Source organism: Pongo pygmaeus, chromosome 6 (assembly GCF_028885625.2).
Source record: "Pongo pygmaeus isolate AG05252 chromosome 6, NHGRI_mPonPyg2-v2.0_pri, whole genome shotgun sequence".
NCBI lineage: Eukaryota > Metazoa > Chordata > Mammalia > Primates > Hominidae > Pongo > Pongo pygmaeus.
In genome coordinates, this window is record NC_072379.2 from 24,815,787 (window position 1) to 24,832,576 (window position 16,790).

Genomic DNA, 16,790 nt, shown 5'->3' on the forward strand with positions numbered 1-16,790 from the left:
CACCACCATGCCCAGCAAATTTGCATTTTTTTATTTTTTTTTTTGAGATGGAGTCTCACTCTGTCACCCAGGCTGGAGTACAGTGGCATGATCTCGGCTCACTGCAAGCTCTGCCTCCTGGGTTCATGCCATTCTCCTGCCTCAGCCTCCCGAGTAGCTGGGACTACAGGGGCCCACCACCACCACGCCTGGCTAATTTTTTTTTGTATTTTTAATAGAGACGGGGTTTCATCGTGTTAGCCAGGATGGTCTTCAAATCCTGGCCTCAAGTGATCCAGCCACCTCGGCCTCCGAAAGTGCTGGGATTACAGGTGTAAGCCACCATGCCCAGCCTACAAAAAAGGTTTTTTTTAATTAGCCAGGCATGGTGGCATGTGCCTGTAGTCCCAGCTACTCAGCAGTCCAGGTAGGAGGATTGCTGCAGCCTAGGAGCTCAAGGCTGCAGTGAGTTGTAATCAGGCCATTGCACTCCAGCCTGGGTGACAGAGTGAGACCATCTCAAAAAAAAAAAAAAAAAAAAAAAACCTGGGCCTCCCACCAAGGGTAGGAAACATCAGAGGACCATGCCTGCCCATCCACCTGTCCTGGGCTCCTGCTGAAGCCAGGGCCACCAGATGGGGGCAAAAGACCTCCCTTAAGCAAGTCCCAAACCACCGTTACCTCCAACGAGTACAGATAGGTGGAGCATTCGTGCGTCAAGTATGGCTACCAGAGGCTGGCACCCGGCACCTTCAGCTGGCCCTGGGTCCTGGCTCCCTTGGCCACGACTTTGTTTTCTGCATCCAGAAGAGGCACTTCCAACTCGAACTGGTTACTGCACTTGACGGAGATCTGGTAATTCACCAGCCCTGCAGGAGGCAAGAAATACCAGGGCTGAGGGAGGGACATGACCTGGGCCACACAAACGGGAGTGTCCTGCAGTCACCACTCCCAGGCAGTCATTTGTTTCTGTTGCTTTTTTAAAACTTTTAATTTTTTTTTTTTTTTTGAGACAAAGTCTCGCTCTGTCCCCCAGGCTGGAGTGCAGTGGCATGATGTCGGCTCACTGCAACCTCCACCTCCTGGGTTCAGGTGATTCTCCTGCTTCAGCCTTCCAAGTACGTGGGATTTTAGGCGTGTACCACCATGCCCAGCTAATTTTGTACTTTTTAGTAGAGATGGAGTTTTGACATGTTGGCCAGGCTGGTCTCCAACACCTGACTTAAGGTGATCCTCCTGCCATGGCCTCCAAAATTGCTGGGATTACAGGTGTGAACCCCCACGCCTGGCGCTTTTTTTTTTTTAATTTAAAAAAAGATTTTTTTGGCCAGGCAACATGGTCACACCTGTAATCCCAACACCTGGGGAGGCTGAGATGAAAGGATCGCTTGAGCCCAGGAGTTCAAGATCAGCCTTGGTGACATATTAAAACCACTTCTTCCATAAAAATACAAAAAATTAGCCAGGCGTGGTGGTGCATGCCTGCATTCCCAGCAGCCCTAGCTACTCGGGAGGATGAAGTGGGAGGATTGCTTGAGCCAGGAGTTCAGGGCTGCAGTGAGCTATGATCTTGAGGCAGGGTAGGTAGTCAAGGAAGTGACCGTGTCCTTTGGACATGCCAGCCACGGCGCTGAGACAGGTGATGTGTAAACTCACCTGTAAGTAGATGTAAGCAAGTACAGCTACTGGGCATGTGCACCAAGAGGACGACCCAGAGCTTGCTTAGAGTAACACCTCTTCCCAGCTCCTTAGGAATTCATCATGTAAGACTCCCAGTGTCTCCCCAGTAATAATCAGCGCTGTCTCATCCTTACGAGCAGCCTGCCCTGAATTCTCTCTCTCTCACGGTGAACCGTGTATTTTGTACTTCATTATATTTTCTGAGACGGGGTCTCGCTCTGTCACCCAGGCTGGAGTGCAGTGTTGCAATCACAGCTCACTGCAACCTCCACCTCCTGGGTTCAAGCAATTCTCCCATCTCAACCTCCTGAGTAGCTGGTATATTACAGGCACATGCCATCATGCCCAGCTAATGTTGGCCAGGCTGGGTTGAACTCCTGAGCTCAAGTGATCCACCTACCTCAGCCTCAGAAAGTGCTAGGATTACAGGCACAAGCCACTGCATCCAGGCTATTCTGAACTTAACTGTCAAAACACTTTTTCCTTTGCAATAAATTGCTGTATGCTGCATCGTCTTTGCTGTGCGATTCTTGTTTAAATTCTTATTTACTTATTTATTTTATTTATTTTTTGAGACAGGGTCTCACTATGTTGCCCAGGTGAGTCTCCAACTTTCGGCTCAAGTCATCCGCCCACCTTGGCCTCCCAAAGTGCTGGGATAACAGGCATTAGCCACCACACCCAGCCTAAATCCCTTTAAACTTAGAACTGCGGCCCCACAACAGCTGTCAATAATCTCACCACCGCACACCAGCCTGGCAGATAGCGCAAGGCCTCATCTCAGAAAAAGAAAAAGATATATTTTAAAAAAGAAAAAAACTTAAAAAAAATTTTTTTTTCCTTAAAGACAGAGTATCCCAGCCGGGCATGGTGGGTCACGCCTGTAATCCTTACGCTTTGGGAGGCTGAGGCGGGTGGATCATCTGAGGTCAGGAGTTCAGGACCAGCCAGGCCAGCAATGGTGAAACTCCATCTCTACTAAACAAAATACAAAAATTAACCGGGCATGGTGGTGGGTGCCTGCAATCCCAGCTATTCGGGAGGCTGAGGCAGGAGAATCGCTTGAACCCGTGAGGTGGAGGTTGCAGTGAGCCAAGATCCCACCACTGCCCTCCAGCCTGGGTGACAGAGCGAGAAATCTGTCTCCAAAAAAAGACAGGGTCTCCGTCTGTTGCCCAGACCGGAGTGCAGTGGCATGGTCATAGCTCACTGCACCCCTGACCTCCCAGGCTCAAGTGATTCTCCTGCCTCAGCAGCTGGGACTAGTGGCACACATCACCATGCCTGGCTAATTTTTTAATTTTTTGTGGTGATGGTCTCGCTATGTTGCCCAGGCTGGTCTTCAACTCCTGGCCTCAAGTGATCCTCCCACCAGGGCCTCCTTGCAAAGAGCTGGGTTGACAGGAGTGAGCCACTGTGCCCGGCCCCCCGAAGCTGCCTGTTCCTTGAACACAATGTGTATCAAGGGGAGCTGGAGTGAGAGCAGCACCATGGGGAAGGGACAGCATGGCCACCCTGAGCTGTGTGATGTTAGGCCAGACCTCTCTTCTCCAAGCAAGGTCAAACACATGGGTGATTTTGGGAGCCTGTGCCCACTCAGACCGGCTGGATTTTACCTTCGTAGGTGGATGGGAACCTGTGAGGGTTTAGAGAAGCTGGGAGAACCTTTTTCCTGGGAGAGCTTTCCAAACAGGGAACAAACAGTGCCACCCTGGGCCCGCTGAGGGAGGATCCTACCAGAAGCCCTCACCACTGTCATGCTCCACGCTGGTGGTGACGGTGATGTCATCGATGTAAGTGGTGGGTGTCGTCTACAGAAGCACAGCCCACTGCAGTCCCGCTTAGTTGAAGAAGTCCACTCTGTGAAGGCCACCCTGTCCCTTACAAGACGACCACGGGGTGGGATGGGAAGGTGGGTGGGTGTGGTGGAGACAGGATGGTACCCACTTGGAGGTGTTGGTCATGTAGCGGATGGTCCCTGGTGGCAGGGTGGAGGGGGTGAGCATGTTGTTGATGGTGATAGCGATGGGGAGGCAAGAGGCCAGGGGCACCACCTAGACCAGGCTGCTGATGTCTGCCCTTCATGCTCTAGTGTGTCAACCCCATTCACCCACTGCAGGCACAGGGGATAAGGGGAGGGGGTGGCAGGTCAGGGCAAGAGGTGGGGCCCTGCTATCAGGCACTCCCTCACATAACCTGCAACATGGGGCTCAGGGGCCTGCCAGCCAGATGGGAAGAATGACATCCCAATAGGGTAGATCAGGCCACCTATCCCCCTACACAGCACACAGCCCTCTGGGCAGGGGAGTGTCCCCTACTGTCCCACCCCAGGAGACAGGCTGTGGGGTGGTAGATGGAGGTCCCATGCTGTTCAGCAGCCGTGTGCACTCAACCCGCCCTGCCTGCTCCTGACCGCACTGACCACAACAGCATAGGAGTGGGCACTGCCAATTCTCAGCACCACTCTTGTGCGCAGGTCCTGGGTCCATTGCTCTGGCAGGGTCACCTCCCGTTTGTACCACACCCAGCCAACAAAATGCCACAGCCACCAGTCTTGGCCGATGTCGTTGAAGCTGGAGAGAACTCACATGTCCAGGGTAGGGCCCGACTGCAGAGAGAAGGGCCAGACAGGTCAACTGCCAAGGCAGTTTGTGCACCTGGGCCAGTGGGGCCAGGAGTTCCTCCTCGGAGTGGATGGGCCCAATATCTCCTGAGACAGGGGAGAGCCCAGGGCCACATCCAAGCCTGAGGCAAGAGGGTTCAGACGCATGACTAACAGGCAGATGACCCACTGCCTGTCACAGGGAGGAAGGCTGGTTGGGGGATGGGGGGCTTTGCTTAGGACACTGTGAGTGGGGTGCATGCTGGCACCCAGCCCTCTCCTCTCTTCCTCCTGTACTGAATGCCACAAAGTCAGAAAAAGAGGATGTAGACCAGGAAAAAGCGGCCCAGACATCACCTGGTGCCACTTCTCTGCTGACCACACCCAAGTCAGGAGGGGAACAGGGGTGGCATCCTTCGCCTGATGTCACATCCCGTCCTCTATCTGAACCTTGAAAACCAACGGACCTTCCTGCCTTGGCAGAGTTGACCTCAGGATGTCTTAACTGTCCCCTCCTCCCGATCCCCGGGCCCAGCTCTCTGCAACACATGACACTCTGGCAGGATGAGTGTCTGGGTGGCTTATGCTTGTAATCAGCGCTTTGGGAGGTCAACGTGGGAAAATGTCTTGAGGTCAGAAGTTCGAGAACAGCCTGGACAATGTAGTGAGACCCTGTATCTTACAAAAAAAAAGTTTTCTGTTTTTCTTTTTTGAGACGGAGTCTTATTCTGTCGCCCAGGCTGGAGCGCAGTGGCGTGATCTCGGCTCACTGCAACCTCTGCCTCCCAGGTTCAAGCAATTCTTCTCCCTCAGCCTCCCAAGTAGCTGGGATTACAGGCATGTGCCACCATGACCAGCTAATTTTGTAGTTTTAGTAGAGAGAGGGTTTTATCATGTTGGGTGGCGTGGTCTTGAACTCCTGACCTCATGCGATCTGCCCACCTCGGCCTCCCAAAGTACTGGAATTACAGGCTTAAGCCACCGCACCCGGCCCAGGCAAATTTTTAAAAAAACATTTATTTCAGAAATGGGGTCTCACTACGTTGCTCAGTCTGGTATCAAAGATCTTTTTTTTTTTTTTTTTTTTGAGACAGAGTCTTGCTCTGTCACCCAGGCTGGAGTGCAATGGTGTGATCTCAGCTCACTGCAACCTCCACCTCCTGGGTTCAAGCGATTCTCCTGCCTTAGCCTCCTGAGTACCTGGGATTATGGGCACCTGCCACCACACCTGGCTAATTTCTATATTTTTAATACAGCTGGGGTTTCACCATATTAGGCTGGTCTCGAACTCCTGACCTCGTGATCTGCCTGCCTGGGCATCCCAAAGTGCTGGGATTACAGGTGTGAGCCACCACACCCAGCCTTCAAAAGATCTTTCTACCTCAGTCTCCCAAGTAGCTGGGACTCCAGGCATGCACCACCACACCTGGCTGAGTTTTCTAATGTGTTTCCAGTATTTTTTTTTTTGGGACGGAGTCTCACTCTGTCACCCAGGCTAGTGTGCAGTGGCGCAATCTTGGCTCACTGCAAGCCCCGCCTCCTGCGTTCACGCCATTCTCCTGCCTCAGCCTCCTGAGTAGCTTGGACTACAGGCGCCTGCCACCACACCCAGCTAATTTTTTGTATTTTTAGTAGAGATGGGGTTTCACTGTGTTAGTCAAGATGGTCTCGATCTCCTGACCTCGTGATCCGCGCATCTCAGTCTCCCAAAGTGCTGGGATTACAGGCGTGAGCCACCACACCCGGCCATGTTTCCAGTCTTTATAACATTAGGATCTGATGGACTTAGACGTCCCAGTTCCCAGGATCATGGTAAGCAGAATACTTTCTTTCTTCCTTTTTTTTTTTTTTTTGGCTGGGCATAGTGGCTCACACCTGTAATCTCAGCACTTTGGGAGGCTGAGGTGGGCGGATTGCTTGAGCTCAGGAGTTTGAAACCAGTTTAGGGAACATAGCATAACCCCATCTCTAAAAAAATACAAAGATTAGCCAGGCGTGGTGGCACATACCTGTAGTCCCAGCTACCCAGTAGGCTGATGTGGGAGCATCGCTTGAGCATGAGAGGTTGAGGCTGCAGTGAGCTGTCATTGCACCACTGCACTGCAGCCTGGGGAACAGAGCAAGACCCTGTCTCAAAAAAAAAAAAAAAAAAAGGGTAGTAGAAAAGTAACATTAGAAGGCTGGGTGCAGTGGCTCACACCATCAATACCAGCATTCTGGGAGGCTAAGGCCGGCAGATCACCTGAGGTCAGGAGTTCGAGACCAGCCTGGCCAACATGGCAAAACCCCGTCTCCACTAAAATACAAAAAATTAGCCTGGTGTGGTGGCATGCACCTGTAATCCCAGCTACTCGGGAGGCTGAGGCAAGGAAATCACTTGAACCCCAGAGGCAGAGGTTTCAATGAACTGAGATTGTGACACTACACTCTAGCCTGGGTGACAGAGCAAGACTCTGTCTCAAAAACAAACAAACAAAAAAAAAAAAAAAAAAAAGGAAAAGAAAAAGAGGAAAAAGAAATAACATTTGATATATATGGACCCAGAAGCTAATGTGTATGAAATAGTTCGAGTCATCAGAGAAGTACAATTGTAAGCATATAATTTCATTCTTGTTGCTACCCAGTCATAATGTGTCATCACTCCTAACAGAACGGCCTCAATCATTTGGTGTGTGCAATCTCACACACACAGAGTTTTTATTTTGTTTCATTTTGCTTGCATGTTTTAGAGACATGGATGTGCTCTGGCACCCAGGCTGGAGTGCAGTGGTGCGATTATAGCTCACCGCAGCCTCCAACTCCTGGGTTCAAGCAACCCTCCTGCCACAGCCTCCTAAGTAGCTGGACACGGGTGCATGCCACCACACCCAGCTAACTTTTTAAAATAGAGTTTGCATTTTTATGATAATTATGTGCACTAGAAGTTATTACAATTCTTGTGTTTATAGGGTACAAACCTGTACCAGTACTATAAACAATGATAGTATCTTTTCATGAAGTCACAGCCCAATGTATCAGTTCACATATTTTTTTTTTTTTAGACTGAGTCCCACTTTGCCTCCCAGGCTGGAGTGCAATGGTGCAATCTTGGCTTACTGCAATCTCTTGTCTCCTGGGTTCAAACGATTCTGCTGTCTCAGCCTCCTGAGTAGCTGGGATTACAGGCACGCAACACCACACCCAGCTAATTTTTGTATTTTTAGTAAATACAAACATATTTCACCATGTTGGCCAAGCTGGTCTCAAACTCCTGACCTCAAGTGATCCACTGCTTCAGCCTCCCAAAGTGCTGGGATTACAGGCATGAGCCACCACACGCAGCCAATTTTTTTTTTCTTTTGAGACAGATCTCACTCTGTTGCCCTGGCTGGAGTACAGTGGCACCATCACATCTCACTGCAGCCTCGACCTTCTAGGCTCAAGCGATCCTCCCATTTCAGCCTCCCAAGTAGCTGGGACCACAAGCATGTACCACCGTGACCTGCTCATTTTTAAATTTTTGGGTGACATTTTGGGGTCTTTGTTTCTCAGGCTGGTCTGTCTCAAACTCCTTGGCTCAAATGATTCTCCCACCTCAGCCTCCCAAAGTGCCCGGATTAAAGGTGTGAGCCACCCTGCCCGGTCTCCTGGTGCACTTGAAATATAATTCAAACTCCTTACTATGGCCAAGAAAGCTTTGTATGACCCAGCCCCTGCTCAATTCTTACTCTCATTCACCGTTCTCCAAACAGTCAAGCTACTACTTTCTGTTCCTTAAAAGCCCATTCCTGCCTTAGAGACTTTGCATGTGTAGCTCCTATAATTTCCGCTTCTTTGTCATTGAAGCCTCACCTCAAATGTCGCATCCTCAGTGAGCTCTCCTCTGCCTACTTTTTAAATTATGATTAACCGTAGATGTTAACCAAATATTTATTTCGCCCTCTTTTTAGACACGAAGTGGAACTGCATGCTGCATGTCTTTGACCCTGTCATGTGAGGGGTGACCGTGTGACTTTTTGGTCAATGAAATGTAAACAGCGATTTTTTTTTTTTTTTTTTTTTAGAGAGAGAGAGGTTCTCAGTCTGTCACCCACGCTGGAGGGCAGTGCCACGGTCTCAGCTCACTGCAACCTCTGCCTCCCAGGCTCAAGCAATCCTCCCAACTCTGCCTCCCGAATAGCTAGGACTACAGGTGCACGCCACCATGCTGGGCTAATTTTTTGTAGAGACGGGGTTTTGCCATGTTGGCCAGGCTGTTCTCAAACTCCTAAACTCACGTAATCTGCCCCCTACTTGGCCTCTCAAAGTGCAGGGATTACAGGCATGAGCCACCATGCCCAGCCTTAAACAAACAAAAAACAATAACAACAAAAAATTTTTTTGAGGCGGAATCTCACTCTGTTGCCCAGGCTGGAGTGCGGTGGCATGATCTCGGCTCACTGCAACCTCTGCCTCCCAGGTTCAAGCGATTCTCCTGCCTCAGCCTCTCGAGTAGCGGGCACTACAGGCGTGTACCACCACATCTAGCTAATTTTTGTATTTTTAGCAGAGAAGCGGTTTCACCACACTGGCCAGGCTGGTCATGAACACCTGACCTCAGGCAATCCACCCACCTCAGCCTCCCAAAGTGCTGAGATTACAGGCATGAGCCACCATGCCCAGCAAACAGCAATATTTTTAAAAGCCAACGCCTGATTTTCTGCAACCCTTTTTCCTGCCTTGGTGATCATGGAAGCACAAGTGAAACTGAGCATCCCTCAGCTGGGATCCCTGAGCAACTTATGGAAATCAAAGCCCCCTTTCCAACCTGTCATGTATGTGTAGCATGAATGAGAAGTAAGTCTTTTATTGATCCAAACAACTGAGGTTTTGGGGTTGTTTGTTACTGCAGCTTAATTAGCCTGTCCTGACTGATACACCACGTGCCAGACAGACCCTCATCTGGGGGCTCTACCTGTATTATCTCATCTACTTCTCACAACAACCCAATAAAGTAGCTCATCCTCTTAGGTTGTTATAAAGGAACAGCTGAGGCTGGGTCATTGGTCTCTTTTTTGTCAAAAAGAGATTTGTCTGGCTCACGGTTCTGCAGGCTGTACTAGAAGCATGGCCCCAACATCTACTTCTGCTGCAGCCTTGGAAGCTTCCACTCACGGCAGAAGGGTGAAGGGGAGCTATGTGCAGATCACACGGCAAAGGAGGAAGCAAGAGAGCGGAGGTGCCAAGCTCTTCCAACAACCAGTTCTTTAACTTTTTAACTTTCTATTTGTTTGTTTGTTTTAAATGGAGTTTCGCTCTTGTTGCCCAGACTGGAGTACAATGGCATGATCTTGGCTGACAGCAAACTTCACCTCCTGGGTTCAAGCAATTCTTCTGCCTCAGCCTCCTGAGTAGCTGGGATTACAGGCATGCGCCACCATGCCTGACTCATTTTTTATTTTTAGTAGAGATGGGGTTTCTCCATGTTGGTCAGGCTGGTCTGGAACTCCCGACCTCAGGCGATCCAGCCCAAAGTGCTGGGATTACAGGCGTGAGTCACAATGCCTGGCCCATTTCTTAACATATTAGAGGATTGTGGCCCTGTGTTGAGCTAGTGGATTGGTGCCATGTTTCCAACAGCATGTGCTCATGTGGTGTCTTTGTGTCACATTTTGGTAATTCTTACTGTATTTCAAACTTTATTACTATTTTTTTGAGATAGAATCTTACTCCACTGCCCAGGCTTAAGTGCAGCGGTTTGACCATAGCTCACTGCAGCCTCAACCTCCTAGGCTCAAGTGATCATCCTGCCTCAGCCTTCTGAGTAGCTGGGATGACTGCCTTGTGCCACCATTCCTGGCTAATTTTTAACTTTTTTTGTAGACATGGGTTCTCACTATGTTGATCAGGCTTGTCTCAAACTCCTGGATGTCCAGCAATCTTCCCGCCTCAGCCTCCCAAATTCTGGGATTACAGGCGTGAGGCACCGTGCCTGTTTCTTTTTTTTTTTTTTTTTGAGACAGAGTCTCACTCTGTCACCCAGGCTGGAGTACAGTGGCATGATCTCAGCTCACTGCAACCTCTGCCTCCCAGGTTCAAGAGATTCTTCTACCTCAGCCTCCCGAGTAGCTGGGGCTACAGGCATGAGCCACGGAGCCCAGCCCAGCTGTTTTATTCGTCCTTCTTCCTTCCTCCTTTCCTCCTCCTGTTTCTTTTTCCTCTTCCCTCCTTCCTCCTTTCTTCCTCCTCCTCTTTTTTTTCCTCCTCCCTCCTTTCAGCTTGCTGCCTCACCGCCTCCCAAACTGCTGGGATTAAAGGCATGAGCCACCACACCTGGCTGTTTTTTCTTTCTCCTCCTCCTCCTCCTCCACCTTTTTTTCCTCCTCCTCCACCTTTTTTTCCTCCTCCTCCTCCACCTTTTTTTCCTCCTCCTCCTCCACCTTTTTTTCCTCCCCCTCCTCCACCTTTTTTTCCTCCTCCTCCTCCTTCACAGGCGTGAGCCACCTCACCTGGCTGTTTCCTCCTCCTCCTCCTCTACAGGCATGAGCCACCATGCCTGGCTATTGCCAGCCATGGAACATGCCTTTTTCTTTTTGTTCTGTTCCTTCTTTTTCTTATTTTTCTCCTCCTCCTCCTCCTCCCCCTCCCCCTTCCTCTCCTCCCCCATCAACCTCCCCCACTCTTCCTCCTCTGGCATGAGCCACTGGGCCTGGCTGTTTCCTCCTCCTCCGCCTTCTCCTTTTTCACAGGCGTGAGCCACTGCATCTGGCTGTTTCCTCCTCCTCCTTCTCCTTTACAGGCGTGAGCCACTGTGGCTGTTTCCTCCTCTTCCTCTACAGGTGTGAGCCACCATGCCTGGCTGTTGCCAGCCAAAGAGCCTGCCTGTTTTTGCCTCCTCCCCCTCCCCCTCCCCACCTTTCTCCCTCCCCCTCGTCCTCTACAGGCATGAGCCACAGGGGCTGGCTGTTTCCTCCCCCTCCTCCTGTTTCTTCCTCCTCCTCCTCCTCCTTTACAGGCATGAGCCACCACATCTGGCTGTTTCCTCCTCCTCCTCTTTGACAGGCGTGAGCCACTGCGGCTGTATCTACTCTCCCTCCTCACTTACAGGCGTGAGCCACCATGCCTGGATGTTTCCTCTCCTCTTCCTCATTTACAGGCATGAGCCACCTCACATGGCTATCTCCTCCTCCTCCTCCTCCTCCTCCAACTCCTCCTCCTCATTTACAGGCGTGAGCCACCACGCCTGGCTGTTTCCTCCTCCTCCTTTACAGGCGTGAGCCACCATACCTGTCTGTTTCCTCCTCCTCCTCATTTACAGGCAGGAGGCAGTGTGCCTGGCTGTTTCCTCCTCCTCTACAGGCCTGAGCCACCTGCCTGGCTGTTTACTCCTCCTCTGTTTTTTCTTCCTCCTCCTCTGTTTTTTCTTCCTCCTCCTCCTCCTTCTCCTCCTCCTCCTTTACAGGCATGAGCCTCCTTGCCTGGCTGTTTCCTCCTCCTCCTCCAGCTCCAGCTCCTCCTCTACAGGCATGAGCCATCACACCTGGCTGTTTCTACCACCACCACCACCAGGACCACCACCTCCTCCTCCTCTTCCTTTACAGGCGTGAGTCACCTCACCTGGCTGTTTCCTCCTCCTCCTCTTCATTTTATTTTATTTATTTTTTAGACACAGTCTTGCTCTTGTCAACCAGGCTAAAGTGCAATGGCATGATCTCAGCTCACTGCAACCTTCCCCTCCTGGGTTCAAGCAATTCTGCCTCAGCCTCCCAAGTAGCTGGGATTGCAGGTATCCACCACCACTTCCAGCTAATATTTGTATTTTTAGTAGAGACAGGGTTTCACCATGTTGGCAAGGCTGATCTCGAACTCCTGACCTCATGTGATCCACCCGCCTTGGCCTCCCAAAGTGCTGGGATTTCAGGCATGAGCCACTGTGCCCAGAATAACAATAATAATAATTATTATTATTATTATTTGAGACAGAATTTCCCTCTTGTTGCCCAGGCTGAAGTGCAATGGTGTGATCTCCACTCATTGCAACCTCCACCTCCCGGGTTCAAGCAATTCTCCTGGCTCAGTCTCCCAAATAGCTGGGAATACAGGCATACACCACCATGCCCGGCTAAGTTTTTGCATTTTAATAGAGACAGGGTTTCACCATTTTATTCAGGGCGGTCTTGAACTCCTGACCTCAGGTGATCCACCCGCCTCAGCCTTCCATAGTGCTGGGATTACAGGCATGAGCCACCACGCCCATCCTATAATTATTATAATAATATCTGTCACACTGATCTGTGACCAGTGATCCTTGATGTTACTATTACATTGGTACAAAAGTAATTGCGGATTTTCCCACTGAAAGTAATGGGACTAGGCCAGGTGTGGAGGCTCATGCCTGAAATCCCAGCACTCTGGGAGGCCAAGGTGGGTGGATCACCTGAGTTCGGGAGTTTGAGACCAGCCTGATCAACATGGCGAAACCCTATCTCTACTAAAAATACAAAAATATTAGCCAGGCGTGGTGGTGGGCACCTGTAGTCCCAACTACTTGAGAGGCTGAGGCGGGAGAATTGCTTGAACCCGGGAGGCAGAGGTTGCAGTGAGCCAAGATCACGTCACTGCACTCCAGCTTGGGCGACAGAGCGAGACTCTGTCTCAAAAAAAAGTAAGATCAACAATGGAAGCAGAGAGAGACTTGAAGATGCTATACCACTGCTCTTGCAGACAGAAGAATGAACTACAAGCCAAGGAATGCAGGTGGCCTCTAGAAACTGGAAAAAAACAGGGAAATGGATCCTCCTCCAGATCCTGGCTGACACTTGATTTCATCTCGGAAAAACCAATTTTAGATTTGTGATGTCCAGAATTATAAGACAACACATATTACGTTGAGTCATTGAATTCATGGGTTAGGCCGGGCATGGTGGCTCATGCCTATAATCCCAGCACTTTGGGAGGTTGAGGCAGGTGGATGGCTTGAGCTTAGGAGTTTAAGACCCCATCTCAGTTTTTAAAAAATAAAATAAAATTATTTAAAAAGTTTGGTTTCTCTTTTTTCTTCTTTTAGGAAGGAATCTCACTCTATCACCTAGGCTGGAGTGCAGGGGCATGGTCTCGGCTCACTGCAACCTCTGCCTCCTAGCTTCATGTGATTCTCCCACCTCAGCCTCTCAAGTAGCTGGGACTACAGGCACATGCCACCACGCCCAGCTAACTTTTGTATTTTTAGTAGAGATGAGATTTCACCATGTTGGCCAGGCTGGTCTTGAACTCTTGTGGCCTCAAGAGATCTGCCTGCCTCGGCCTCCAAAAGCACTGGGATTACAGGTGTGAGCCACCATGCCTGGCCAAAATCATTATTATTTTTTTTAATTTGTGGTAATGTATTACAGCAGCCATAGGAAGCCAGTACTGAGCTTTGGTGTAAATAGATGTTAAAAGACAAAGGAAGAGAAAAAGATCAAGCCAGTTGATAGCAGAACAGGAGAGGCAAATGTGAGTAGTAGCTCAGTGCTGGAGAAGAGCTATGCAAATCCTGGATCTCCCTGAACTAAGACAGGCTCGTTCCTTCCAGTGGGGTCAGACCACATGTGTTCAAGTTCATGGGTGACAGGCACTGGTCAGCTAATTGTAGTTTGGTTAGGGAGAAAACCTTTTTCCTTTCTTTTTTTTAGAGACCAGGTCTCACTCTGTTGCCCAGCCTGGAGTGCAGTGGTGTGATCATACCTCCCTGCAGCCTCAAGAAGTCCCAGGCTCAAGGGATCCTCCTTCCTCAGCCTCCTGAATAGCTAGAACTACAGACATACACCACCACAACTGGCTAATTTTTCATTCTTTTTATTTTTTGTAGAGAAGGGGTTTTGCTATGTTGGCCAGGATGGCTTCCTACCTTGGGATCAAAAGATCCTTCCCTATCAGCCTCCCAAAGTGCTGGGATTAGAGGTGTGAGCCACCATACCCAGTGACAGGAACTTTTTAATGGAATTGTCTAAAAACAGATTTCCCACTTAGAATGGGGTATGCCCCATCGATGGAGGCAGCAGAATTGTCACCACAGCAATCTTCTGGTTCTCTATTCCAGTTCTCCTTGTGTTATAGGTATTACAATGATTATTTTAATACTATCTGCTGTTTCATGGACATAAGGCCTTCCCTCATTTCTGAGAATAGATTTTTAGACACTCTCTCTGGATCAGCACTTCTGGAGTCCCCTAGGCATAATATGATTTCTCTCCACATTAGCAGAAACTAACCGAGCCCCTTTTACCTAACAGAAGGAGAATCAGAGTTAGTCTCAGGTTCCAACATCGAATACACCGCAGGTCCATTTGCCCTCTTCTTCATAGCAGAATACATGAATATTATCATAATAAATGCCCTAACTATTATAATTTTTCTAGGAACATTACACACTATATATTCACCAGAACTCTATACTACATATTTCATTACCAAGAGCCTCCTCTTAACCTCCCTATTTTTATGAATTCAAACAGCATATCCCCGTTTTGGCTACAATCAACTCATACACCTCCTATGAAAAACCTTTCTACCACTTACACTAGCATTCTGTATATGACATATCTCAATACCCATCCTAATCTCCAGCATCCCACCTCAAATGTAAGAAATATGGCTGACAAAATAATTACTTTGATAGAGTAAACAATAGGATTTCAACCTCTTATTTCTAGAACTATAGGAATTGAAGCCACCCCTGAGAATCCAAAATTCCCCATGCTACCTATCACACCATGTCCTAAGATAAGGTCAGCTAAATCAGCTATCGGGCCCATACCCCGAAAATGTTGGTTACACCCTTCCCGTCCCAATTAACCCATTAGCTCAACTTATTATTTACCTTACTATTTTTACAGGTACTCTTATCACAATGCTAGGCTCACACTGATTTTTCATCTGAACAGGCTTAGAAATAAATATATTAGCCCTCATCCCAATCTTAATTAAAAAAATAAACCCCCGCTCTACAGAAACAGACACTAAATATTTCCTTATACAGGCAACCACATCTATAGTCCTCATAATAAGTATTCTCTCCAATAACCTGTTTCAGACAGTGAACAATAATAAATACTATTAATCAATTTTCATCCTTAATAATAATAACAGCCTTAGTAATAAAACTAAGGATAGCCCCTTTTCACTTCTGAGCTCCAGAAGTAACTCAAGGAACTTTCCTAACATCCGGCATCCTCCTCCTCACATGATAAATCTAGCTTCTATTTCGGTTATACATCAAATTTTTCCATCAGTAAACACCAACATCCTCCTCTCTCTCTCAATCCTACCTATTACGGTGGGCAGTGGAGGAGGACTTAACCCAACACAACGACGTAAAATTCTAGACTACTCCCCAATTACTCACATAGGTTGAATAAGAGCAGTACTAATATATAACCCAAACATTACCATTTTTAACCTATTTACTTCATCTTAACCACCACTGTATTCCTAGCACTCAGCCTGAATTCAAGCACCACAACCCTATCACTATCCCACGCCTGAAACAAATTAACATGGTTAGTATCTATAATTCTATCAATTATCCCTAGGAGGTTTACCTCCATTCATAGGATTCCTGCCTAAATGAATCACCATTCAAGAGTTTACAAAAAATAAGTCTTATTATCCCAATCATTATAGCTATCATAACTCTACTCAATCTGTATATTTACATATGCTTAGTTTACTCCACTTCAGTGACAATATTCCCCACATCCAATAATATAAAAATAAAATGATAGTTTGAAAATACAAAACCCGTATAACTTCTCCCCCCACTTACCATCTTCTCTACCCTCCTCCTACCAATCTCTCCAGTAACGCTACCTATAATCTAGAAATTTAGGTTAAGTAAGTCCAAGAGCCTTCAAAGCTCTTAACAAGTGAATTATACTTAGTTTCTGCAAAAAACCTAAAGACTGCAAAACTGTATTCTGCATCAGTTGAATGCAAATCAATCACTTTAATTAAGCTAAGCCATGGCTAGACTGGTGGGACTTAAACCCACGAAAATTTGGTTAACACCTAAACACCCTATCAACTGGCTTCAATCTACTTCTCCCGCCTCTGGGGGAAAAAGGCAGAGAAGCCCCAGCAGGATTGAAGGTGCTCCTTTGAATTTGCAATGCAACATGAAAATCACCTCGGGGCTGCTAAAAAGAGGCCTTGACCTCTGTCTTTAGATTTACTGTCTAATGCTTACTCAGCCTTTTTACCTTTTCTCACTTCACTTATGTTCACCAACTGTGGATTGTTCTCATCCAACCATAAAGATATCGGGACATTACACCTGCTATTTGGTGCATGAGCAGGGATAGTGGCTACAGCCTTAAGCCTCCTTATTCACCAACCAGGTACTCTACTAGGAGATGATCAAATTTACAATGTCATCGTTACCGGTCATGCATTTTTCATAATTTTCTTTATAGTAATACCAATTATAATTGGAGGTTTCAGCAACTGGTTAATCCCTCTGATAATTGGCGCCCCCAACATAGCATTTTCCCGGATAAATAATATGAGTTTCTGACCCCTCTCACCCTCTTTC

At 48.2% G+C, this 16,790-nt stretch overlaps 1 pseudogene; it reads right to left on the reverse strand.

Annotated features, from left to right (window-relative positions):
• The window catches only part of LOC129041466 (beta-glucuronidase-like), a 49,263-nt pseudogene that overhangs the window by 16,973 nt on the left and 15,500 nt on the right, over positions 1-16,790 (reverse strand).